We start from the raw sequence: 26,758 nt of genomic DNA, 5'->3' as shown, positions 1-26,758 counted from the left end.
GATGTTGTTTCCTACCCTCACCACCTGGGGGCGGCCCGTTAGGAAGTCCAGGACCAAGTTGCAGAACGACAGATTTTCACCTTGTCAGCTCGGGTATCCATTCTTGCAACCTTGCAGTTAACTAGTCCAACGCAATAACGACCTGCCTCTTGTTGCACTCCACAAGGAGACTTCCTGTTATGCGAATGCAGTAAGCCAAGGTAAGTTGCTAGCCGGCCCTTTTGCAATGTAACGTTAGCTAATGCAGAAGGACAAAAATGATAGCAACCTTTCATTTGGAAACAGGCTAAAAACAATCAAACATAGCCTCATCTTTATCTCATTATAGCTAGCTAATACACCCGTGTGATATCCAGACAGCTAACTTTAGCTAGCTACTACTACTGGACAGTAGATGCTGTTAGAAACAACAACAAAAACTGCATTCAACAATGCATGGCGATGTAGCTAAGGTTATTTACTCACGTATAGCGCAAGGGAATCGAAATCATCGTCAAGTATGTCCTCAAGAAGGGCATCTATATCTTCTCTGTCCGTTTTTCTGGGTGTATCGTCAGTGGTGCTGACGGTGTGAAGCGAGGAACAGTTTTAGCAAGCTAACGTTACATAGCTAACTACGTGATTTAGCTAACATGCTTGATGAAATAACAATGCATTTTAGGAAGGCTGGCGTTTGCAACTAATTAGTTATTGACTGTTGTCATGAACAGGAGTGCTTGATTGACAGGCGTAACCTAATTTCAAGTTGGTAAAGATTGATACCGTGGAGCTAGCGATTTATGTGTAGCGATACAATAACAGATACTGGCTATCTATGATACAATGTAAACGCCTGGGCATTACCAATCACAGGAGAAAAATATCACGTTGTCGGCAGGATTCGAACCTGCGCGGGAAGATCCCAATGGATTTCTAGTCCATCGCCTTAACCACTCGGCCACGACAACTACTGATATGTTTGAAAACTGAAACCGGTAATAGCCAACATAAAATTACAAATATATCAGACACTGACTGATATTATGTTTTAGCAAAACTCAAATTACGTTGGTAACCATTTTTTACAGGCTGTATCACAACCGGCAGTGATTGATAGGCCCAGAGGGCAGCGCACAATTGGCCCTGCGTCATCCGGGTTTGGCAGGTGTCGGCCTTCATTGAAAATACGAACTTGTTCTTAACTGATTTGCCTAGTTAAATAATAAATAAATAAAAATAGCAATAAGGCACCTCGGGGATTGTGGTATATCGCCAAAGGGGAGATCAAGCTGATCCTAACTGTTATAGGCCTATTTCTATTTTTCCTCGTTCATCAAAAGTGTTGGAAAACTTGTCAATAATCAATTGACTGGCTTTCTTGATGTCTATAGTATTCTCTCTGGTATGCAATCTGGTTTTTCGTCTATGAGCCGTCCTCCCCCCAGCAGCCTACACTGATTTAACATTATCATAGTATTATGAAGAGAACATTGGTGAAAACTGTTCGTACAGAGAAAATCTGTTCAGAGCAAAGAAAAACATTATGTTCCCTGACCGGGAATCGAACCCGGGCCGCGGCGGTGAGAGCGCCGAATCCTAACCACTAGACCACCAGGGACCAGTTGGTTAGCTCATGTCGAAGGTCCACAATGGAAAGAACTAGGATGGTATTGTTTTCTGATTGGTCTGTGGACTTATTGTACAGGCAACCTGCAAATGAAAAAATAATACACAAATCCTTGAGCAACACTGGAAACTTTAAAAGAGTATATATCAGCACAGAGGAACTCTCTGGGGGTCCAATTTAAAACATCCACATGCAGTATACAGTTTGTTTACATACTAAAACAAGCACACAATGAGAATATAACACAGTCACCTGTCACTCTGAGGTGAACCTGCCCCTCCTGGTTCTGCTCTCCTACAGGTGCTGCCAGGAGACACTTGTACTTCCAGGTAAAGAATTTTCTTCACATCTCCTTGCCGCATATTGACCTTGTGTTTTCAGCATCCTTCATAATCCTGCTGTGTAGGCAAACTGGAAAAATGTACATTTACATTTAAGTCATTTAGCAGACGCTCTTATCCAGAGCGACTTACAAATTGGTGCATTCACCTTATGACATCCAGTAGAACAGTCACTTTACAATAGTGCATCTAAATCTTAAAGGGGGGGGTGAGAAGGATTACTTATCCTATCCAAGGTATTCCTTAAAGAGGTGGGGTTTCAGGTGTCTCCGGAAGGTGGTGATTGACTCCGCTGTCCTGGCGTCGTGAGGGAGTTTGTTCCACCATTGGGGGCCAGAGCAGCGAACAGTTTTGACTGGGCTGAGCGGGAACTGTACTTCCTCAGTGGTAGGGAGGCGAGCAGGCCAGAGGTGGATGAACGCAGTGCCCTTGTTTGGGTGTAGGGCCTGATCAGAGCCTGGAGGTACTGAGGTGCCGTTCCCCTCACAGCTCCGTAGGCAAGCACCATGGTCTTGTAGCGGATGCGAGCTTCAACTGGAAGCCAGTGGAGAGAGCGGAGGAGCGGGGTGACGTGAGAGAACTTGGGAAGGTTGAACACCAGACGGGCTGCGGCGTTCTGGATGAGTTGTAGGGGTTTAATGGCACAGGCAGGGACCCAGCCAACAGCGAGTTGCAGTAATCCAGACGGGAGATGACAAGTGCCTGGATTAGGACCTGCGCCGCTTCCTGTGTGAGGCAGGGTCGTACTCTGCGGATGTTGTAGGCATGAACCTACAGGAACGGGCCACCGCCTTGATGTTAGTTGAGAACGACAGGGTGTTGTCCAGGATCACGCCAAGGTTCTTAGCGCTCTGGGAGGAGGACACAATGGAGTTGTCAACCGTGATGGCGAGATCATGGAACGGGCAGTCCTTCCCGGGAGGAAGAGCAGCTCCGTCTTGCCGAGGTTCAGCTTGAGGTGGTGATCCGTCATCCACACTGATATGTCTGCCAGACATGCAGAGATGCGATTCGCCACCCGGTCATCAGAAGGGGGAAAGGAGAAGATTAATTGTGTGTCGTCTGCATAGCAATGATAGGAGAGACCATGTGAGGTTATGACAGAGCCAAGTGACTTGGTGTATAGCGAGAATAGGAGAGGACCTAGAACAGAGCCCTGGGGACACCAGTGGTGAGAGCGCGTGGTGAGGAGACAGATTCTCGCCACGCCCACCTGGTAGGAGCGACCTGTCAGGTAGGGACGCAATCCAAGCGTGGGCCGCGCCGGAGATGCCCAACTCGGAGAGGGTGGAGAGGAGGATCTGATGGTTCACAGTATCGAAGGCAGTCGATAGGTCTAGAAGGATGAGAGCAGAGGAGAGAGAGTTAGCTTTAGCAGTGCGGAGCGCCTCCGTGATACAGAGAAGAGCAGTCTCAGTTGAATGACTAGTCTTGAAACCTGACTGATTTGGATCAAGAAGGTCATTCAGAGAGAGATAGCGGGAGAGCTGGCCAAGGACGGCACGTTCAAGAGTTTTGGAGAGAAAAGAAAGAAGGGATACTGGTCTGTAGTTGTTGACATCGGAGGGATCGAGTGTAGGTTTTTTCAGAAGGGGTGCAACTCTCGCTCTCTTGAAGACGGAAGGGACGTAGCCAACGGTCAGGGATGAGTTGATGAGCGAGGTGAGGTAAGGGAGAAGGTCTCCGGAAATGGTCTGGAGAAGAGACGAGGGGATAGGGTCAAGCGGGCAGGTTGTTGGGCGGCCGGCCGTCACAAGACGCGAGATTTCATCTGGAGAGAGAGGGGAGAAAGAGGTCAGAGCACAGGGTAGGGCAGTGTGAGCAGAACCAGCGGTGCCGTTTGACTTAGCAAACGAGGATCGGATGTCGTCGACCTTCTTTTCAAAATGGTTGACGGAGTCATCTGCAGAGAGAGGAGGAGGGGGGTTCAGGAGGGAGGAGAAGGTAGCAAAGAGCTTCCTAGGGTTAGAGGCAGATGCTTGGAATTTAGAGTGGTAGAAAATGGCTTTAGCAGCAGGGACAGGGGAGGAAAATGTAGAGAGGAGGGAGTGAAAGGATGCCAGGTCCGCAGGGAGGCGAGTTTTCCTCCATTTCCGCTCGGCTGCCCGGAGCCCTGTTCTAGAAAAATGGAAGGCAAATGTCAAAACGAACCTTGATGGGCGGCCCTTACGAAAAAAAGATAGAGGTCAATGAGAGTGTCGACTTTGGTCAACAAATCAAATCAAATTTGATTTGTCACATACACATGGTTAGCAATGTTAATGAACAGGGAGTACAGGAGAGGGCAGAGAGCACACCCTTGTGGGGCCCCAGTGTTGAGGATCAGCGGGGTGGAGATGTTGTTTCCTACCCTCACCACCTGGGGGCGGCCCGTTAGGAAGTCCAGGACCAAGTTGCAGAACGACAGATTTTCACCTTGTCAGCTCGGGTATCCATTCTTGCAACCTTGCAGTTAACTAGTCCAACGCAATAACGACCTGCCTCTTGTTGCACTCCACAAGGAGACTTCCTGTTATGCGAATGCAGTAAGCCAAGGTAAGTTGCTAGCCGGCCCTTTTGCAATGTAACGTTAGCTAATGCAGAAGGACAAAAATGATAGCAACCTTTCATTTGGAAACAGGCTAAAAACAATCAAACATAGCCTCATCTTTATCTCATTATAGCTAGCTAATACACCCGTGTGATATCCAGACAGCTAACTTTAGCTAGCTACTACTACTGGACAGTAGATGCTGTTAGAAACAACAACAAAAAACTGCATTCAACAATGCATGGCGATGTAGCTAAGGTTATTTACTCACGTATAGCGCAAGGGAATCGAAATCATCGTCAAGTATGTCCTCAAGAAGGGCATCTATATCTTCTCTGTCCGTTTTTCTGGGTGTATCGTCAGTGGTGCTGACGGTGTGAAGCGAGGAACAGTTTTAGCAAGCTAACGTTACATAGCTAACTACGTGATTTAGCTAACATGCTTGATGAAATAACAATGCATTTTAGGAAGGCTGGCGTTTGCAACTAATTAGTTATTGACTGTTGTCATGAACAGGAGTGCTTGATTGACAGGCGTAACCTAATTTCAAGTTGGTAAAGATTGATACCGTGGAGCTAGCGATTTATGTGTAGTGATACAATAACAGATACTGGCTATCTATGATACAATGTAAACGCCTGGGCATTACCAATCACAGGAGAAAAATATCACGTTGTCGGCAGGATTCGAACCTGCGCGGGAAGATCCCAATGGATTTCTAGTCCATCGCCTTAACCACTCGGCCACGACAACTACTGATATGTTTGAAAACTGAAACCGGTAATAGCCAACATAAAATTACAAATATATCAGACACTGACTGATATTATGTTTTAGCAAAACTCAAATTACGTTGGTAACCATTTTTTACAGGCTGTATCACAACCGGCAGTGATTGATAGGCCCAGAGGGCAGCGCACAATTGGCCCTGCGTCATCCGGGTTTGGCAGGTGTCGGCCTTCATTGAAAATACGAACTTGTTCTTAACTGATTTGCCTAGTTAAATAATAAATAAATAAAAATAGCAATAAGGCACCTCGGGGATTGTGGTATATCGCCAAAGGGGGAGATCAAGCTGATCCTAACTGTTATAGGCCTATTTCTATTTTTCCTCGTTCATCAAAAGTGTTGGAAAACTTGTCAATAATCAATTGACTGGCTTTCTTGATGTCTATAGTATTCTCTCTGGTATGCAATCTGGTTTTTCGTCTATGAGCCGTCCTCCCCCCAGCAGCCTACACTGATTTAACATTATCATAGTATTATGAAGAGAACATTGGTGAAAACTGTTCGTACAGAGAAAATCTGTTCAGAGCAAAGAAAAACATTATGTTCCCTGACCGGGAATCGAACCCGGGCCGCGGCGGTGAGAGCGCCGAATCCTAACCACTAGACCACCAGGGACCAGTTGGTTAGCTCATGTCGAAGGTCCACAATGGAAAGAACTAGGATGGTATTGTTTTCTGATTGGTCTGTGGACTTATTGTACAGGCAACCTGCAAATGAAAAAATAATACACAAATCCTTGAGCAACACTGGAAACTTTAAAAGAGTATATATCAGCACAGAGGAACTCTCTGGGGGTCCAATTTAAAACATCCACATGCAGTATACAGTTTGTTTACATACTAAAACAAGCACACAATGAGAATATAACACAGTCACCTGTCACTCTGAGGTGAACCTGCCCCTCCTGGTTCTGCTCTCCTACAGGTGCTGCCAGGAGACACTTGTACTTCCAGGTAAAGAATTTTCTTCACATCTCCTTGCCGCATATTGACCTTGTGTTTTCAGCATCCTTCATAATCCTGCTGTGTAGGCAAACTGGAAAAATGTACATTTACATTTAAGTCATTTAGCAGACGCTCTTATCCAGAGCGACTTACAAATTGGTGCATTCACCTTATGACATCCAGTAGAACAGTCACTTTACAATAGTGCATCTAAATCTTAAAGGGGGGGGTGAGAAGGATTACTTATCCTATCCAAGGTATTCCTTAAAGAGGTGGGGTTTCAGGTGTCTCCGGAAGGTGGTGATTGACTCCGCTGTCCTGGCGTCGTGAGGGAGTTTGTTCCACCATTGGGGGCCAGAGCAGCGAACAGTTTTGACTGGGCTGAGCGGGAACTGTACTTCCTCAGTGGTAGGGAGGCGAGCAGGCCAGAGGTGGATGAACGCAGTGCCCTTGTTTGGGTGTAGGGCCTGATCAGAGCCTGGAGGTACTGAGGTGCCGTTCCCCTCACAGCTCCGTAGGCAAGCACCATGGTCTTGTAGCGGATGCGAGCTTCAACTGGAAGCCAGTGGAGAGAGCGGAGGAGCGGGGTGACGTGAGAGAACTTGGGAAGGTTGAACACCAGACGGGCTGCGGCGTTCTGGATGAGTTGTAGGGGTTTAATGGCACAGGCAGGGACCCAGCCAACAGCGAGTTGCAGTAATCCAGACGGGAGATGACAAGTGCCTGGATTAGGACCTGCGCCGCTTCCTGTGTGAGGCAGGGTCGTACTCTGCGGATGTTGTAGAGCATGAACCTACAGGAACGGGCCACCGCCTTGATGTTAGTTGAGAACGACAGGGTGTTGTCCAGGATCACGCCAAGGTTCTTAGCGCTCTGGGAGGAGGACACAATGGAGTTGTCAACCGTGATGGCGAGATCATGGAACGGGCAGTCCTTCCCGGGAGGAAGAGCAGCTCCGTCTTGCCGAGGTTCAGCTTGAGGTGGTGATCCGTCATCCACACTGATATGTCTGCCAGACATGCAGAGATGCGATTCGCCACCCGGTCATCAGAAGGGGGAAAGGAGAAGATTAATTGTGTGTCGTCTGCATAGCAATGATAGGAGAGACCATGTGAGGTTATGACAGAGCCAAGTGACTTGGTGTATAGCGAGAATAGGAGAGGACCTAGAACAGAGCCCTGGGGGACACCAGTGGTGAGAGCGCGTGGTGAGGAGACAGATTCTCGCCACGCCACCTGGTAGGAGCGACCTGTCAGGTAGGACGCAATCCAAGCGTGGGCCGCGCCGGAGATGCCCAACTCGGAGAGGGTGGAGAGGAGGATCTGATGGTTCACAGTATCGAAGGCAGCCGATAGGTCTAGAAGGATGAGAGCAGAGGAGAGAGAGTTAGCTTTAGCAGTGCGGAGCGCCTCCGTGATACAGAGAAGAGCAGTCTCAGTTGAATGACTAGTCTTGAAACCTGACTGATTTGGATCAAGAAGGTCATTCAGAGAGAGATAGCGGGAGAGCTGGCCAAGGACGGCACGTTCAAGAGTTTTGGAGAGAAAAGAAAGAAGGGATACTGGTCTGTAGTTGTTGACATCGGAGGGATCGAGTGTAGGTTTTTTCAGAAGGGGTGCAACTCTCGCTCTCTTGAAGACGGAAGGGACGTAGCCAACGGTCAGGGATGAGTTGATGAGCGAGGTGAGGTAAGGGAGAAGGTCTCCGGAAATGGTCTGGAGAAGAGACGAGGGGATAGGGTCAAGCGGGCAGGTTGTTGGGCGGCCGGCCGTCACAAGACGCGAGATTTCATCTGAGAGAGAGGGGAGAAAGAGGTCAGAGCACAGGGTAGGGCAGTGTGAGCAGAACCAGCGGTGCCGTTTGACTTAGCAAACGAGGATCGGATGTCGTCGACCTTCTTTTCAAAATGGTTGACGAAGTCATCTGCAGAGAGGGAGGAGGGGGGGGGGGTTCAGGAGGGAGGAGAAGGTAGCAAAGAGCTTCCTAGGGTTAGAGGCAGATGCTTGGAATTTAGAGTGGTAGAAAATGGCTTTAGCAGCAGGGACAGGGAGGAAAATGTAGAGAGGAGGGAGTGAAAGGATGCCAGGTCCGCAGGGAGGCGAGTTTTCCTCCATTTCCGCTCGGCTGCCCGGAGCCCTGTTCTAGAAAAATGGAAGGCAAATGTCAAAACGAACCTTGATGGGCGGCCCTTACGAAAAAAAGATAGAGGTCAATGAGAGTGTCGACTTTGGTCAACAAATCAAATCAAATTTGATTTGTCACATACACATGGTTAGCAATGTTAATGAACAGGGAGTACAGGAGAGGGCAGAGAGCACACCCTTGTGGGGCCCCAGTGTTGAGGATCAGCGGGGTGGAGATGTTGTTTCCTACCCTCACCACCTGGGGGCGGCCCGTTAGGAAGTCCAGGACCAAGTTGCAGAACGACAGATTTTCACCTTGTCAGCTCGGGTATCCATTCTTGCAACCTTGCAGTTAACTAGTCCAACGCAATAACGACCTGCCTCTTGTTGCACTCCACAAGGAGACTTCCTGTTATGCGAATGCAGTAAGCCAAGGTAAGTTGCTAGCCGGCCCTTTTGCAATGTAACGTTAGCTAATGCAGAAGGACAAAAATGATAGCAACCTTTCATTTGGAAACAGGCTAAAAACAATCAAACATAGCCTCATCTTTATCTCATTATAGCTAGCTAATACACCCGTGTGATATCCAGACAGCTAACTTTAGCTAGCTACTACTACTGGACAGTAGATGCTGTTAGAAACAACAACAAAAAACTGCATTCAACAATGCATGGCGATGTAGCTAAGGTTATTTACTCACGTATAGCGCAAGGGAATCGAAATCATCGTCAAGTATGTCCTCAAGAAGGGCATCTATATCTTCTCTGTCCGTTTTTCTGGGTGTATCGTCAGTGGTGCTGACGGTGTGAAGCGAGGAACAGTTTTAGCAAGCTAACGTTACATAGCTAACTACGTGATTTAGCTAACATGCTTGATGAAATAACAATGCATTTTAGGAAGGCTGGCGTTTGCAACTAATTAGTTATTGACTGTTGTCATGAACAGGAGTGCTTGATTGACAGGCGTAACCTAATTTCAAGTTGGTAAAGATTGATACCGTGGAGCTAGCGATTTATGTGTAGTGATACAATAACAGATACTGGCTATCTATGATACAATGTAAACGCCTGGGCATTACCAATCACAGGAGAAAAATATCACGTTGTCGGCAGGATTCGAACCTGCGCGGGAAGATCCCAATGGATTTCTAGTCCATCGCCTTAACCACTCGGCCACGACAACTACTGATATGTTTGAAAACTGAAACCGGTAATAGCCAACATAAAATTACAAATATATCAGACACTGACTGATATTATGTTTTAGCAAAACTCAAATTACGTTGGTAACCATTTTTTACAGGCTGTATCACAACCGGCAGTGATTGATAGGCCCAGAGGGCAGCGCACAATTGGCCCTGCGTCATCCGGGTTTGGCAGGTGTCGGCCTTCATTGAAAATACGAACTTGTTCTTAACTGATTTGCCTAGTTAAATAATAAATAAATAAAAATAGCAATAAGGCACCTCGGGGATTGTGGTATATCGCCAAAGGGGAGATCAAGCTGATCCTAACTGTTATAGGCCTATTTCTATTTTTCCTCGTTCATCAAAAGTGTTGGAAAACTTGTCAATAATCAATTGACTGGCTTTCTTGATGTCTATAGTATTCTCTCTGGTATGCAATCTGGTTTTTCGTCTATGAGCCGTCCTCCCCCCAGCAGCCTACACTGATTTAACATTATCATAGTATTATGAAGAGAACATTGGTGAAAACTGTTCGTACAGAGAAAATCTGTTCAGAGCAAAGAAAAACATTATGTTCCCTGACCGGGAATCGAACCCGGGCCGCGGCGGTGAGAGCGCCGAATCCTAACCACTAGACCACCAGGGACCAGTTGGTTAGCTCATGTCGAAGGTCCACAATGGAAAGAACTAGGATGGTATTGTTTTCTGATTGGTCTGTGGACTTATTGTACAGGCAACCTGCAAATGAAAAAATAATACACAAATCCTTGAGCAACACTGGAAACTTTAAAAGAGTATATATCAGCACAGAGGAACTCTCTGGGGTCCAATTTAAAACATCCACATGCAGTATACAGTTTGTTTACATACTAAAACAAGCACACAATGAGAATATAACACAGTCACCTGTCACTCTGAGGTGAACCTGCCCCTCCTGGTTCTGCTCTCCTACAGGTGCTGCCAGGAGACACTTGTACTTCCAGGTAAAGAATTTTCTTCACATCTCCTTGCCGCATATTGACCTTGTGTTTTCAGCATCCTTCATAATCCTGCTGTGTAGGCAAACTGGAAAAATGTACATTTACATTTAAGTCATTTAGCAGACGCTCTTATCCAGAGCGACTTACAAATTGGTGCATTCACCTTATGACATCCAGTAGAACAGTCACTTTACAATAGTGCATCTAAATCTTAAAGGGGGGGTGAGAAGGATTACTTATCCTATCCAAGGTATTCCTTAAAGAGGTGGGGTTTCAGGTGTCTCCGGAAGGTGGTGATTGACTCCGCTGTCCTGGCGTCGTGAGGGAGTTTGTTCCACCATTGGGGGCCAGAGCAGCGAACAGTTTTGACTGGGCTGAGCGGGAACTGTACTTCCTCAGTGGTAGGGAGGCGAGCAGGCCAGAGGTGGATGAACGCAGTGCCCTTGTTTGGGTGTAGGGCCTGATCAGAGCCTGGAGGTACTGAGGTGCCGTTCCCCTCACAGCTCCGTAGGCAAGCACCATGGTCTTGTAGCGGATGCGAGCTTCAACTGGAAGCCAGTGGAGAGAGCGGAGGAGCGGGGTGACGTGAGAGAACTTGGGAAGGTTGAACACCAGACGGGCTGCGGCGTTCTGGATGAGTTGTAGGGGTTTAATGGCACAGGCAGGGACCCAGCCAACAGCGAGTTGCAGTAATCCAGACGGGAGATGACAAGTGCCTGGATTAGGACCTGCGCCGCTTCCTGTGTGAGGCAGGGTCGTACTCTGCGGATGTTGTAGAGCATGAACCTACAGGAACGGGCCACCGCCTTGATGTTAGTTGAGAACGACAGGGTGTTGTCCAGGATCACGCCAAGGTTCTTAGCGCTCTGGGAGGAGGACACAATGGAGTTGTCAACCGTGATGGCGAGATCATGGAACGGGCAGTCCTTCCCCGGGAGGAAGAGCAGCTCCGTCTTGCCGAGGTTCAGCTTGAGGTGGTGATCCGTCATCCACACTGATATGTCTGCCAGACATGCAGAGATGCGATTCGCCACCCGGTCATCAGAAGGGGGAAAGGAGAAGATTAATTGTGTGTCGTCTGCATAGCAATGATAGGAGAGACCATGTGAGGTTATGACAGAGCCAAGTGACTTGGTGTATAGCGAGAATAGGAGAGGACCTAGAACAGAGCCCTGGGGGACACCAGTGGTGAGAGCGCGTGGTGAGGAGACAGATTCTCGCCACGCCACCTGGTAGGAGCGACCTGTCAGGTAGGACGCAATCCAAGCGTGGGCCGCGCCGGAGATGCCCAACTCGGAGAGGGTGGAGAGGAGGATCTGATGGTTCACAGTATCGAAGGCAGCCGATAGGTCTAGAAGGATGAGAGCAGAGGAGAGAGAGTTAGCTTTAGCAGTGCGGAGCGCCTCCGTGATACAGAGAAGAGCAGTCTCAGTTGAATGACTAGTCTTGAAACCTGACTGATTTGGATCAAGAAGGTCATTCAGAGAGAGATAGCGGGAGAGCTGGCCAAGGACGGCACGTTCAAGAGTTTTGGAGAGAAAAGAAAGAAGGGATACTGGTCTGTAGTTGTTGACATCGGAGGGATCGAGTGTAGGTTTTTTCAGAAGGGGTGCAACTCTCGCTCTCTTGAAGACGGAAGGGACGTAGCCAACGGTCAGGGATGAGTTGATGAGCGAGGTGAGGTAAGGGAGAAGGTCTCCGGAAATGGTCTGGAGAAGAGACGAGGGGATAGGGTCAAGCGGGCAGGTTGTTGGGCGGCCGGCCGTCACAAGACGCGAGATTTCATCTGGAGAGAGAGGGGAGAAAGAGGTCAGAGCACAGGGTAGGGCAGTGTGAGCAGAACCAGCGGTGCCGTTTGACTTAGCAAACGAGGATCGGATGTCGTCGACCTTCTTTTCAAAATGGTTGACGAAGTCATCTGCAGAGAGGGAGGAGGGGGGTTCAGGAGGGAGGAGAAGGTAGCAAAGAGCTTCCTAGGGTTAGAGGCAGATGCTTGGAATTTAGAGTGGTAGAAAATGGCTTTAGCAGCAGGGACAGGGGAGGAAAATGTAGAGAGGAGGGAGTGAAAGGATGCCAGGTCCGCAGGGAGGCGAGTTTTCCTCCATTTCCGCTCGGCTGCCCGGAGCCCTGTTCTAGAAAAATGGAAGGCAAATGTCAAAACGAACCTTGATGGGCGGCCCTTACGAAAAAAAAAGATAGAGGTCAATGAGAGTGTCGACTTTGGTCAACAAATCAAATCAAATTTGATTTGTCACATACACATGGTTAGCAATGTTAATGAACAGGGAGTACAGGAGAGGGCAGAGAGCACACCCTTGTGGGGCCCCAGTGTTGAGGATCACCACCTGTGGGCTCAGTGGAGATGTTGTTTCCTACCCTCACCACCTGGGGGGCGGCCCGTTAGGAAGTCCAGGACCAAGTTGCAGAACGACAGATTTTCACCTTGTCAGCTCGGGTATCCATTCTTGCAACCTTGCAGTTAACTAGTCCAACGCAATAACGACCTGCCTCTTGTTGCACTCCACAAGGAGACTTCCTGTTATGCGAATGCAGTAAGCCAAGGTAAGTTGCTAGCCGGCCCTTTTGCAATGTAACGTTAGCTAATGCAGAAGGACAAAAATGATAGCAACCTTTCATTTGGAAACAGGCTAAAAACAATCAAACATAGCCTCATCTTTATCTCATTATAGCTAGCTAATACACCCGTGTGATATCCAGACAGCTAACTTTAGCTAGCTACTACTACTGGACAGTAGATGCTGTTAGAAACAACAACAAAAAACTGCATTCAACAATGCATGGCGATGTAGCTAAGGTTATTTACTCACGTATAGCGCAAGGGAATCGAAATCATCGTCAAGTATGTCCTCAAGAAGGGCATCTATATCTTCTCTGTCCGTTTTTCTGGGTGTATCGTCAGTGGTGCTGACGGTGTGAAGCGAGGAACAGTTTTAGCAAGCTAACGTTACATAGCTAACTACGTGATTTAGCTAACATGCTTGATGAAATAACAATGCATTTTAGGAAGGCTGGCGTTTGCAACTAATTAGTTATTGACTGTTGTCATGAACAGGAGTGCTTGATTGACAGGCGTAACCTAATTTCAAGTTGGTAAAGATTGATACCGTGGAGCTAGCGATTTATGTGTAGCGATACAATAACAGATACTGGCTATCTATGATACAATGTAAACGCCTGGGCATTACCAATCACAGGAGAAAAATATCACGTTGTCGGCAGGATTCGAACCTGCGCGGGAAGATCCCAATGGATTTCTAGTCCATCGCCTTAACCACTCGGCCACGACAACTACTGATATGTTTGAAAACTGAAACCGGTAATAGCCAACATAAAATTACAAATATATCAGACACTGACTGATATTATGTTTTAGCAAAACTCAAATTACGTTGGTAACCATTTTTTACAGGCTGTATCACAACCGGCAGTGATTGATAGGCCCAGAGGGCAGCGCACAATTGGCCCTGCGTCATCCGGGTTTGGCAGGTGTCGGCCTTCATTGAAAATACGAACTTGTTCTTAACTGATTTGCCTAGTTAAATAATAAATAAATAAAAATAGCAATAAGGCACCTCGGGGGATTGTGGTATATCGCCAAAGGGGGAGATCAAGCTGATCCTAACTGTTATAGGCCTATTTCTATTTTTCCTCGTTCATCAAAAGTGTTGGAAAACTTGTCAATAATCAATTGACTGGCTTTCTTGATGTCTATAGTATTCTCTCTGGTATGCAATCTGGTTTTCGTCTATGAGCCGTCCTCCCCCCAGCAGCCTACACTGATTTAACATTATCATAGTATTATGAAGAGAACATTGGTGAAAACTGTTCGTACAGAGAAAATCTGTTCAGAGCAAAGAAAAACATTATGTTCCCTGACCGGGAATCGAACCCGGGCCGCGGCGGTGAGAGCGCCGAATCCTAACCACTAGACCACCAGGGACCAGTTGGTTAGCTCATGTCGAAGGTCCACAATGGAAAGAACTAGGATGGTATTGTTTTCTGATTGGTCTGTGGACTTATTGTACAGGCAACCTGCAAATGAAAAAATAATACACAAATCCTTGAGCAACACTGGAAACTTTAAAAGAGTATATATCAGCACAGAGGAACTCTCTGGGGGTCCAATTTAAAACATCCACATGCAGTATACAGTTTGTTTACATACTAAAACAAGCACACAATGAGAATATAACACAGTCACCTGTCACTCTGAGGTGAACCTGCCCCTCCTGGTTCTGCTCTCCTACAGGTGCTGCCAGGAGACACTTGTACTTCCAGGTAAAGAATTTTCTTCACATCTCCTTGCCGCATATTGACCTTGTGTTTTCAGCATCCTTCATAATCCTGCTGTGTAGGCAAACTGGAAAAATGTACATTTACATTTACATTTAAGTCATTTAGCAGACGCTCTTATCCAGAGCGACTTACAAATTGGTGCATTCACCTTATGACATCCAGTAGAACAGTCACTTTACAATAGTGCATCTAAATCTTAAAGGGGGGGTGAGAAGGATTACTTATCCTATCCAAGGTATTCCTTAAAGAGGTGGGGTTTCAGGTGTCTCCGGAAGGTGGTGATTGACTCCGCTGTCCTGGCGTCGTGAGGGAGTTTGTTCCACCATTGGGGGGCCAGAGCAGCGAACAGTTTTGACTGGGCTGAGCGGGAACTGTACTTCCTCAGTGGTAGGGAGGCGAGCAGGCCAGAGGTGGATGAACGCAGTGCCCTTGTTTGGGTGTAGGGCCTGATCAGAGCCTGGAGGTACTGAGGTGCCGTTCCCCTCACAGCTCCGTAGGCAAGCACCATGGTCTTGTAGCGGATGCGAGCTTCAACTGGAAGCCAGTGGAGAGAGCGGAGGAGCGGGGTGACGTGAGAGAACTTGGGAAGGTTGAACACCAGACGGGCTGCGGCGTTCTGGATGAGTTGTAGGGGTTTAATGGCACAGGCAGGGATCCCAGCCAACAGTGAGTTGCAGTAATCCAGACGGGAGATGACAAGTGCCTGGATTAGGACCTGCGCCGCTTCCTGTGTGAGGCAGGGTCGTACTCTGCGGATGTTGTAGAGCATGAACCTACAGGAACGGGCCACCGCCTTGATGTTAGTTGAGAACGACAGGGTGTTGTCCAGGATCACGCCAAGGTTCTTAGCGCTCTGGGAGGAGGACACAATGGAGTTGTCAACCGTGATGGCGAGATCATGGAACGGGCAGTCCTTCCCCGGGAGGAAGAGCAGCTCCGTCTTGCCGAGGTTCAGCTTGAGGTGGTGATCCGTCATCCACACTGATATGTCTGCCAGACATGCAGAGATGTGATTCGCCACCCGGTCATCAGAAGGGGGAAAGGAGAAGATTAATTGTGTGTCGTCTGCATAGCAATGATAGGAGAGACCATGTGAGGTTATGACAGAGCCAAGTGACTTGGTGTATAGCGAGAATAGGAGAGGACCTAGAACAGAGCCCTGTGGGACACCAGTGGTGAGAGCGCGTGGTGAGGAGACAGATTCTCGCCACGCCACCTGGTAGGAGCGACCTGTCAGGTAGGACGCAATCCAAGCGTGGGCCGCGCCGGAGATGCCCAACTCGGAGAGGGTGGAGAGGAGGATCTGATGGTTCACAGTATCGAAGGCAGCCGATAGGTCTAGAAGGATGAGAGCAGAGGAGAGAGAGTTAGCTTTAGCAGTGCGGAGCGCCTCCGTGATACAGAGAAGAGCAGTCTCAGTTGAATGACTAGTCTTGAAACCTGACTGATTTGGATCAAGAAGGTCATTCAGAGAGAGATAGCGGGAGAGCTGGCCAAGGACGGCACGTTCAAGAGTTTTGGAGAGAAAAGAAAGAAGGGATACTGGTCTGTAGTTGTTGACATCGGAGGGATCGAGTGTAGGTTTTTTCAGAAGGGGTGCAACTCTCGCTCTCTTGAAGACGGAAGGGACGTAGCCAACGGTCAGGGATGAGTTGATGAGCGAGGTGAGGTAAGGGAGAAGGTCTCCGGAAATGGTCTGGAGAAGAGACGAGGGGATAGGGTCAAGCGGGCAGGTTGTTGGGCGGCCGGCCGTCACAAGACGCGAGATTTCATCTGGAGAGAGAGGGGAGAAAGAGGTCAGAGCACAGGGTAGGGCAGTGTGAGCAGAACCAGCGGTGCCGTTTGACTTAGCAAACGAGGATCGGATGTCGTCGACCTTCTTTTCAAAATGGTTGACGAAGTCATCTGCAGAGAGGGAGGAGGGGGGGGGGGATTCAGGAGGGAGGAGAAGGTAGCAAAGAGCTTCCTAGGGTTAGAGGCAGATGCTTGGAATTTAGAGTGGTAGAAAATGGCTTTAGCAGCAGGGACAGGGGAGGAAAATGTAGAGAGGAGGGAGTGAAAGGATGCCAGGTCCGCAGGGAGGCGAGTTTTCCTCCATTTCCGCTCGGCTGCCCGGAGCCCTGTTCTAGAAAAATGGAAGGCAAATGTCAAAACGAACCTTGATGGGCGGCCCTTACGAAAAAAAGATAGAGGTCAATGAGAGTGTCGACTTTGGTCAACAAATCAAATCAAATTTGATTTGTCACATACACATGGTTAGCAATGTTAATGAACAGGGAGTACAGGAGAGGGCAGAGAGCACACCCTTGTGGGGCCCCAGTGTTGAGGATCAGCGGGGTGGAGATGTTGTTTCCTACCCTCACCACCTGTGGTCCTTCTGTAGCTCAGTTGGTAGAGCATGGCGCTTGTAACGCCAGGGTAGTGGGTTCGATCCCCGGGACCACCCATACGTAGAATGTATGCACACATGACTGTAAGTCGCTTTGGATAAAAGCGTCTGCTAAATGGCATATATTATTATTATTATTATTACCTGGGGGCGGCCCGTTAGGAAGTCCAGGACCAAGTTGCAGAACGACAGATTTTCACCTTGTCAGCTCGGGTATCCATTCTTGCAACCTTGCAGTTAACTAGTCCAACGCAATAACGACCTGCCTCTTGTTGCACTCCACAAGGAGACTTCCTGTTATGCGAATGCAGTAAGCCAAGGTAAGTTGCTAGCCGGCCCTTTTGCAATGTAACGTTAGCTAATGCAGAAGGACAAAAATGATAGCAACCTTTCATTTGGAAACAGGCTAAAAACAATCAAACATAGCCTCATCTTTATCTCATTATAGCTAGCTAATACACCCGTGTGATATCCAGACAGCTAACTTTAGCTAGCTACTACTACTGGACAGTAGATGCTGTTAGAAACAACAACAAAAAACTGCATTCAACAATGCATGGCGATGTAGCTAAGGTTATTTACTCACGTATAGCGCAAGGGAATCGAAATCATCGTCAAGTATGTCCTCAAGAAGGGCATCTATATCTTCTCTGTCCGTTTTTCTGGGTGTATCGTCAGTGGTGCTGACGGTGTGAAGCGAGGAACAGTTTTAGCAAGCTAACGTTACATAGCTAACTACGTGATTTAGCTAACATGCTTGATGAAATAACAATGCATTTTAGGAAGGCTGGCGTTTGCAACTAATTAGTTATTGACTGTTGTCATGAACAGGAGTGCTTGATTGACAGGCGTAACCTAATTTCAAGTTGGTAAAGATTGATACCGTGGAGCTAGCGATTTATGTGTAGCGATACAATAACAGATACTGGCTATCTATGATACAATGTAAACGCCTGGGCATTACCAATCACAGGAGAAAAATATCACGTTGTCGGCAGGATTCGAACCTGCGCGGGAAGATCCCAATGGATTTCTAGTCCATCGCCTTAACCACTCGGCCACGACAACTACTGATATGTTTGAAAACTGAAACCGGTAATAGCCAACATAAAATTACAAATATATCAGACACTGACTGATATTATGTTTTAGCAAAACTCAAATTACGTTGGTAACCATTTTTTACAGGCTGTATCACAACCGGCAGTGATTGATAGGCCCAGAGGGCAGCGCACAATTGGCCCTGCGTCATCCGGGTTTGGCAGGTGTCGGCCTTCATTGAAAATACGAACTTGTTCTTAACTGATTTGCCTAGTTAAATAATAAATAAATAAAAATAGCAATAAGGCACCTCGGGGGATTGTGGTATATCGCCAAAGGGGAGATCAAGCTGATCCTAACTGTTATAGGCCTATTTCTATTTTTCCTCGTTCATCAAAAGTGTTGGAAAACTTGTCAATAATCAATTGACTGGCTTTCTTGATGTCTATAGTATTCTCTCTGGTATGCAATCTGGTTTTTCGTCTATGAGCCGTCCTCCCCCCAGCAGCCTACACTGATTTAACATTATCATAGTATTATGAAGAGAACATTGGTGAAAACTGTTCGTACAGAGAAAATCTGTTCAGAGCAAAGAAAAACATTATGTTCCCTGACCGGGAATCGAACCCGGGCCGCGGCGGTGAGAGCACCGAATCCTAACCACTAGACCACCAGGGACCAGTTGGTTAGCTCATGTCGAAGGTCCACAATGGAAAGAACTAGGATGGTATTGTTTTCTGATTGGTCTGTGGACTTATTGTACAGGCAACCTGCAAATGAAAAAATAATACACAAATCCTTGAGCAACACTGGAAACTTTAAAAGAGTATATATCAGCACAGAGGAACTCTCTGGGGGTCCAATTTAAAACATCCACATGCAGTATACAGTTTGTTTACATACTAAAACAAGCACACAATGAGAATATAACACAGTCACCTGTCACTCTGAGGTGAACCTGCCCCTCCTGGTTCTGCTCTCCTACAGGTGCTGCCAGGAGACACTTGTACTTCCAGGTAAAGAATTTTCTTCACATCTCCTTGCCGCATATTGACCTTGTGTTTTCAGCATCCTTCATAATCCTGCTGTGTAGGCAAACTGGAAAAATGTACATTTACATTTAAGTCATTTAGCAGACGCTCTTATCCAGAGCGACTTACAAATTGGTGCATTCACCTTATGACATCCAGTAGAACAGTCACTTTACAATAGTGCATCTAAATCTTAAAGGGGGGTGAGAAGGATTACTTATCCTATCCAAGGTATTCCTTAAAGAGGTGGGGTTTCAGGTGTCTCCGGAAGGTGGTGATTGACTCCGCTGTCCTGGCGTCGTGAGGGAGTTTGTTCCACCATTGGGGGCCAGAGCAGCGAACAGTTTTGACTGGGCTGAGCGGGAACTGTACTTCCTCAGTGGTAGGGAGGCGAGCAGGCCAGAGGTGGATGAACGCAGTGCCCTTGTTTGGGTGTAGGGCCTGATCAGAGCCTGGAGGTACTGAGGTGCCGTTCCCCTCACAGCTCCGTAGGCAAGCACCATGGTCTTGTAGCGGATGCGAGCTTCAACTGGAAGCCAGTGGAGAGAGCGGAGGAGCGGGGTGACGTGAGAGAACTTGGGAAGGTTGAACACCAGACGGGCTGCGGCGTTCTGGATGAGTTGTAGGGGTTTAATGGCACAGGCAGGGACCCAGCCAACAGCGAGTTGCAGTAATCCAGACGGGAGATGACAAGTGCCTGGATTAGGACCTGCGCCGCTTCCTGTGTGAGGCAGGGTCGTACTCTGCGGATGTTGTAGAGCATGAACCTACAGGAACGGGCCACCGCCTTGATGTTAGTTGAGAACGACAGGGTGTTGTCCAGGATCACGCCAAGGTTCTTAGCGCTCTGGGAGGAGGACACAATGGAGTTGTCAACCGTGATGGCGAGATCATGGAACGGGCAGTCCTTCCCCGGGAGGAAGAGCAGCTCCGTCTTGCCGAGGTTCAGCTTGAGGTGGTGATCCGTCATCCACACTGATATGTCTGCCAGACATGCAGAGATGCGATTCGCCACCCGGTCATCAGAAGGGGGAAAGGAGAAGATTAATTGTGTGTCGTCTGCATAGCAATGATAGGAGAGACCATGTGAGGTTATGACAGAGCCAAGTGACTTGGTGTATAGCGAGAATAGGAGAGGACCTAGAACAGAGCCCTGGGGGACACCAGTGGTGAGAGCGCGTGGTGAGGAGACAGATTCTCGCCACGCCACCTGGTAGGAGCGACCTGTCAGGTAGGACGCAATCCAAGCGTGGGCCGCGCCGGAGATGCCCAACTCGGAGAGGGTGGAGAGGAGGATCTGATGGTTCACAGTATCGAAGGCAGCCGATAGGTCTAGAAGGATGAGAGCAGAGGAGAGAGAGTTAGCTTTAGCAGTGCGGAGCGCCTCCGTGATACAGAGAAGAGCAGTCTCAGTTGAATGACTAGTCTTGAAACCTGACTGATTTGGATCAAGAAGGTCATTCAGAGAGAGATAGCGGGAGAGCTGGCCAAGGACGGCACGTTCAAGAGTTTTGGAGAGAAAAGAAAGAAGGGATACTGGTCTGTAGTTGTTGACATCGGAGGGATCGAGTGTAGGTTTTTTCAGAAGGGGTGCAACTCTCGCTCTCTTGAAGACGGAAGGGACGTAGCCAACGGTCAGGGATGAGTTGATGAGCGAGGTGAGGTAAGGGAGAAGGTCTCCGGAAATGGTCTGGAGAAGAGAGGAGGGGATAGGGTCAAGCGGGCAGGTTGTTGGGCGGCCGGCCGTCACAAGACGCGAGATTTCATCTGGAGAGAGAGGGGAGAAAGAGGTCAGAGCACAGGGTAGGGCAGTGTGAGCAGAACCAGCGGTGCCGTTTGACTTAGCAAACGAGGATCGGATGTCGTCGACCTTCTTTTCAAAATGGTTGACGAAGTCATCTGCAGAGAGGGAGGGGGGGGGATTCAGGAGGGAGGAGAAGGTAGCAAAGAGCTTCCTAGGGTTAGAGGCAGATGCTTGGAATTTAGAGTGGTAGAAAATGGCTTTAGCAGCAGAGACAGAGGAGGAAAATGTAGAGAGGAGGGAGTGAAAGGATGCCAGGTCCGCAGGGAGGCGAGTTTTCCTCCATTTCCGCTCGGCTGCCCGGAGCCCTGTTCTAGAAAAATGGAAGGCAAATGTCAAAACGAACCTTGATGGGCGGCCCTTACGAAAAAAAAAAGATAGAGGTCAATGAGAGTGTCGACTTTGGTCAACAAATCAAATTTGATTTGTCACATACACATGGTTAGCAATGTTAATGAACAGGGAGTACAGGAGAGGGCAGAGAGCACACCCTTGTGGGGCCCCAGTGTTGAGGATCAGCGGGGTGGAGATGTTGTTTCCTACCCTCACCACCTGGGGGCGGCCCGTTAGGAAGTCCAGGACCAAGTTGCAGAACGACAGATTTTCACCTTGTCAGCTCGGGTATCCATTCTTGCAACCTTGCAGTTAACTAGTCCAACGCAATAACGACCTGCCTCTTGTTGCACTCCACAAGGAGACTTCCTGTTATGCGAATGCAGTAAGCCAAGGTAAGTTGCTAGCCGGCCCTTTTGCAATGTAACGTTAGCTAATGCAGAAGGACAAAAATGATAGCAACCTTTCATTTGGAAACAGGCTAAAAACAATCAAACATAGCCTCATCTTTATCTCATTATAGCTAGCTAATACACCCGTGTGATATCCAGACAGCTAACTTTAGCTAGCTACTACTACTGGACAGTAGATGCTGTTAGAAACAACAACAAAAAACTGCATTCAACAATGCATGGCGATGTAGCTAAGGTTATTTACTCACGTATAGCGCAAGGGAATCGAAATCATCGTCAAGTATGTCCTCAAGAAGGGCATCTATATCTTCTCTGTCCGTTTTTCTGGGTGTATCGTCAGTGGTGCTGACGGTGTGAAGCGAGGAACAGTTTTAGCAAGCTAACGTTACATAGCTAACTACGTGATTTAGCTAACATGCTTGATGAAATAACAATGCATTTTAGGAAGGCTGGCGTTTGCAACTAATTAGTTATTGACTGTTGTCATGAACAGGAGTGCTTGATTGACAGGCGTAACCTAATTTCAAGTTGGTAAAGATTGATACCGTGGAGCTAGCGATTTATGTGTAGTGATACAATAACAGATACTGGCTATCTATGATACAATGTAAACGCCTGGGCATTACCAATCACAGGAGAAAAATATCACGTTGTCGGCAGGATTCGAACCTGCGCGGGAAGATCCCAATGGATTTCTAGTCCATCGCCTTAACCACTCAGCCACGACAACTACTGATATGTTTGAAAACTGAAACCGGTAATAGCCAACATAAAATTACAAATATATCAGACACTGACTGATATTATGTTTTAGCAAAACTCAAATTACGTTGGTAACCATTTTTTACAGGCTGTATCACAACCGGCAGTGATTGATAGGCCCAGAGGGCAGCGCACAATTGGCCCTGCGTCATCCGGGTTTGGCAGGTGTCGGCCTTCATTGAAAATACGAACTTGTTCTTAACTGATTTGCCTAGTTAAATAATAAATAAATAAAAATAGCAATAAGGCACCTCGGGGGATTGTGGTATATCGCCAAAGGGGGAGATCAAGCTGATCCTAACTGTTATAGGCCTATTTCTATTTTTCCTCGTTCATCAAAAGTGTTGGAAAACTTGTCAATAATCAATTGACTGGCTTTCTTGATGTCTATAGTATTCTCTCTGGTATGCAATCTGGTTTTTCGTCTATGAGCCGTCCTCCCCCCAGCAGCCTACACTGATTTAACATTATCATAGTATTATGAAGAGAACATTGGTGAAAACTGTTCATACAGAGAAAATCTGTTCAGAGCAAAGAAAAACATTATGTTCCCTGACCGGGAATCGAACCCGGGCCAGGGCGGTGAGAGCGCCGAATCCTAACCACTAGACCACCAGGGACCAGTTGGTTAGCTCATGTCGAAGGTCCACAATGGAAAGAACTAGGATGGTATTGTTTTCTGATTGGTCTGTGGACTTATTGTACAGGCAACCTGCAAATGAAAAAATAATACACAAATCCTTGAGCAACACTGGAAACTTTAAAAGAATATATATCAGCACAGAGGAACTCTCTGGGGGTCCAATTTAAAACATCCACATGCAGTATACAGTTTGTTTACATACTAAAACAAGCACACAATGAGAATATAACACAGTCACCTGTCACTCTGAGGTGAACCTGCCCCTCCTGGTTCTGCTCTCCTACAGGTGCTTTGCCAGGAGACACTTGTACTTCCAGGTAAAGAATTTTCTTCACATCTCCTTGCCGCATATTGACCTTGTGTTTTCAGCATCCTTCATAATCCTGCTGTGTAGGCAAACTGGAAAAATGTACATTTACATTTAAGTCATTTAGCAGACGCTCTTATCCAGAGCGACTTACAAATTGGTGCATTCACCTTATGACATCCAGTAGAACAGTCACTTTACAATAGTGCATCTAAATCTTAAAGGGGGGTGAGAAGGATTACTTATCCTATCCAAGGTATTCCTTAAAGAGGTGGGGTTTCAGGTGTCTCCGGAAGGTGGTGATTGACTCCGCTGTCCTGGCGTCGTGAGGGAGTTTGTTCCACCATTGGGGGCCAGAGCAGCGAACAGTTTTGACTGGGCTGAGCGGGAACTGTACTTCCTCAGTGGTAGGGAGGCGAGCAGGCCAGAGGTGGATGAACGCAGTGCCCTTGTTTGGGTGTAGGGCCTGATCAGAGCCTGGAGGTACTGAGGTGCCGTTCCCCTCACAGCTCCGTAGGCAAGCACCATGGTCTTGTAGCGGATGCGAGCTTCAACTGGAAGCCAGTGGAGAGAGCGGAGGAGCGGGGTGACGTGAGAGAACTTGGGAAGGTTGAACACCAGACGGGCTGCGGCGTTCTGGATGAGTTGTAGGGGTTTAATGGCACAGGCAGGGACCCAGCCAACAGCGAGTTGCAGTAATCCAGACGGGAGATGACAAGTGCCTGGATTAGGACCTGCGCCGCTTCCTGTGTGAGGCAGGGTCGTACTCTGCGGATGTTGTAGAGCATGAACCTACAGGAACGGGCCACCGCCTTGATGTTAGTTGAGAACGACAGGGTGTTGTCCAGGATCACGCCAAGGTTCTTAGCGCTCTGGGAGGAGGACACAATGGAGTTGTCAACCGTGATGGCGAGATCATGGAACGGGCAGTCCTTCCCGGGAGGAAGAGCAGCTCCGTCTTGCCGAGGTTCAGCTTGAGGTGGTGATCCGTCATCCACACTGATATGTCTGCCAGACATGCAGAGATGCGATTCGCCACCCGGTCATCAGAAGGGGGAAAGGAGAAGATTAATTGTGTGTCGTCTGCATAGCAATGATAGGAGAGACCATGTGAGGTTATGACAGAGCCAAGTGACTTGGTGTATAGCGAGAATAGGAGAGGACCTAGAACAGAGCCCTGGGGGACACCAGTGGTGAGAGCGCGTGGTGAGGAGACAGATTCTCGCCACGCCACCTGGTAGGAGCGACCTGTCAGGTAGGACGCAATCCAAGCGTGGGCCGCGCCGGAGATGCCCAACTCGGAGAGGGTGGAGAGGAGGATCTGATGGTTCACAGTATCGAAGGCAGCCGATAGGTCTAGAAGGATGAGAGCAGAGGAGAGAGAGTTAGCTTTAGCAGTGCGGAGCGCCTCCGTGATACAGAGAAGAGCAGTCTCAGTTGAATGACTAGTCTTGAAACCTGACTGATTTGGATCAAGAAGGTCATTCAGAGAGAGATAGCGGGAGAGCTGGCCAAGGACGGCACGTTCAAGAGTTTTGGAGAGAAAAGAAAGAAGGGATACTGGTCTGTAGTTGTTGACATCGGAGGGATCGAGTGTAGGTTTTTTCAGAAGGGGTGCAACTCTCGCTCTCTTGAAGACGGAAGGGACGTAGCCAACGGTCAGGGATGAGTTGATGAGCGAGGTGAGGTAAGGGAGAAGGTCTCCGGAAATGGTTTGGAGAAGAGAGGAGGGGATAGGGTCAAGCGGGCAGGTTGTTGGGCGGCCGGCCGTCACAAGACGCGAGATTTCATCTGGAGAGAGAGGGGAGAAAGAGGTCAGAGCACAGGGTAGGGCAGTGTGAGCAGAACCAGCGGTGCCGTTTGACTTAGCAAACGAGGATCGGATGTCATCGACCTTCTTTTCAAAATGGTTGACGAAGTCATCTGCAGAGAGGGAGGGGGGGGATTCAGGAGGGAGGAGAAGGTAGCAAAGAGCTTCCTAGGGTTAGAGGCAGATGCTTGGAATTTAGAGTGGTAGAAAATGGCTTTAGCAGCAGAGACAGAGGAGGAAAATGTAGAGAGGAGGGAGTGAAAGGATGCCAGGTCCGCAGGGAGGCGAGTTTTCCTCCATTTCCGCTCGGCTGCCCGGAGCCCTGTTCTAGAAAAATGGAAGGCAAATGTCAAAACGAACCTTGATGGGCGGCCCTTACGAAAAAAAAGATAGAGGTCAATGAGAGTGTCGACTTTGGTCAACAAATCAAATCAAATTTGATTTGTCACATACACATGGTTAGCAATGTTAATGAACAGGGAGTACAGGAGAGGGCAGAGAGCACACCCTTGTGGGGCCCCAGTGTTGAGGATCAGCGGGGTGGAGATGTTGTTTCCTACCCTCACCACCTGGGGGCGGCCCGTTAGGAAGTCCAGGACCAAGTTGCAGAACGACAGATTTTCACCTTGTCAGCTCGGGTATCCATTCTTGCAACCTTGCAGTTAACTAGTCCAACGCAATAACGACCTGCCTCTTGTTGCACTCCACAAGGAGACTTCCTGTTATGCGAATGCAGTAAGCCAAGGTAAGTTGCTAGCCGGCCCTTTTGCAATGTAACGTTAGCTAATGCAGAAGGACAAAAATGATAGCAACCTTTCATTTGGAAACAGGCTAAAAACAATCAAACATAGCCTCATCTTTATCTCATTATAGCTAGCTAATACACCCGTGTGATATCCAGACAGCTAACTTTAGCTAGCTACTACTACTGGACAGTAGATGCTGTTAGAAACAACAACAAAAAACTGCATTCAACAATGCATGGCGATGTAGCTAAGGTTATTTACTCACGTATAGCGCAAGGGAATCGAAATCATCGTCAAGTATGTCCTCAAGAAGGGCATCTATATCTTCTCTGTCCGTTTTTCTGGGTGTATCGTCAGTGGTGCTGACGGTGTGAAGCGAGGAACAGTTTTAGCAAGCTAACGTTACATAGCTAACTACGTGATTTAGCTAACATGCTTGATGAAATAACAATGCATTTTAGGAAGGCTGGCGTTTGCAACTAATTAGTTATTGACTGTTGTCATGAACAGGAGTGCTTGATTGACAGGCGTAACCTAATTTCAAGTTGGTAAAGATTGATACCGTGGAGCTAGCGATTTATGTGTAGTGATACAATAACAGATACTGGCTATCTATGATACAATGTAAACGCCTGGGCATTACCAATCACAGGAGAAAAATATCA

General features: G+C 47.9%; 10 non-coding genes across 10 annotated transcripts; all 10 read right to left on the bottom strand.

The window, feature by feature from the left end:
- Nucleotides 1–865: 865 nt before the first annotated feature.
- On the bottom strand, nucleotides 866–947 carry trnas-aga. The gene has a single exon. It is a non-coding gene; the product is annotated as a tRNA-Ser (tRNA).
- A 578-nt stretch (nucleotides 948–1,525) lies between these two features.
- Nucleotides 1,526–1,597, bottom strand: trnae-cuc. The gene has a single exon. It is a non-coding gene; the product is annotated as a tRNA-Glu (tRNA).
- Nucleotides 1,598–5,148: 3,551 nt separating this feature from the next.
- On the bottom strand, nucleotides 5,149–5,230 carry trnas-aga. The gene has a single exon. It is a non-coding gene; the product is annotated as a tRNA-Ser (tRNA).
- Nucleotides 5,231–5,809: 579 nt separating this feature from the next.
- Nucleotides 5,810–5,881, bottom strand: trnae-cuc. Its single transcript has one exon. It is a non-coding gene; the product is annotated as a tRNA-Glu (tRNA).
- Nucleotides 5,882–9,434: 3,553 nt separating this feature from the next.
- On the bottom strand, nucleotides 9,435–9,516 carry trnas-aga. Its single transcript has one exon. It is a non-coding gene; the product is annotated as a tRNA-Ser (tRNA).
- A 578-nt stretch (nucleotides 9,517–10,094) lies between these two features.
- trnae-cuc lies at nucleotides 10,095–10,166 on the bottom strand. Its single transcript has one exon. It is a non-coding gene; the product is annotated as a tRNA-Glu (tRNA).
- Nucleotides 10,167–13,728: 3,562 nt separating this feature from the next.
- Nucleotides 13,729–13,810, bottom strand: trnas-aga. The gene has a single exon. It is a non-coding gene; the product is annotated as a tRNA-Ser (tRNA).
- A 579-nt stretch (nucleotides 13,811–14,389) lies between these two features.
- On the bottom strand, nucleotides 14,390–14,461 carry trnae-cuc. The gene has a single exon. It is a non-coding gene; the product is annotated as a tRNA-Glu (tRNA).
- A 3,731-nt stretch (nucleotides 14,462–18,192) lies between these two features.
- trnas-aga lies at nucleotides 18,193–18,274 on the bottom strand. Its single transcript has one exon. It is a non-coding gene; the product is annotated as a tRNA-Ser (tRNA).
- Nucleotides 18,275–22,473: 4,199 nt separating this feature from the next.
- trnas-aga lies at nucleotides 22,474–22,555 on the bottom strand. Its single transcript has one exon. It is a non-coding gene; the product is annotated as a tRNA-Ser (tRNA).
- Between the last annotated feature and the right edge of the window lie 4,203 nt (nucleotides 22,556–26,758).

The sequence above is a fragment of the Oncorhynchus gorbuscha genome, linkage group LG15 (genome assembly GCF_021184085.1).
Source record: "Oncorhynchus gorbuscha isolate QuinsamMale2020 ecotype Even-year linkage group LG15, OgorEven_v1.0, whole genome shotgun sequence".
Classification (NCBI taxonomy): Eukaryota; Metazoa; Chordata; class Actinopteri; order Salmoniformes; family Salmonidae; genus Oncorhynchus; species Oncorhynchus gorbuscha.
This window is presented reverse-complemented; position numbering and strand designations above follow the sequence as displayed.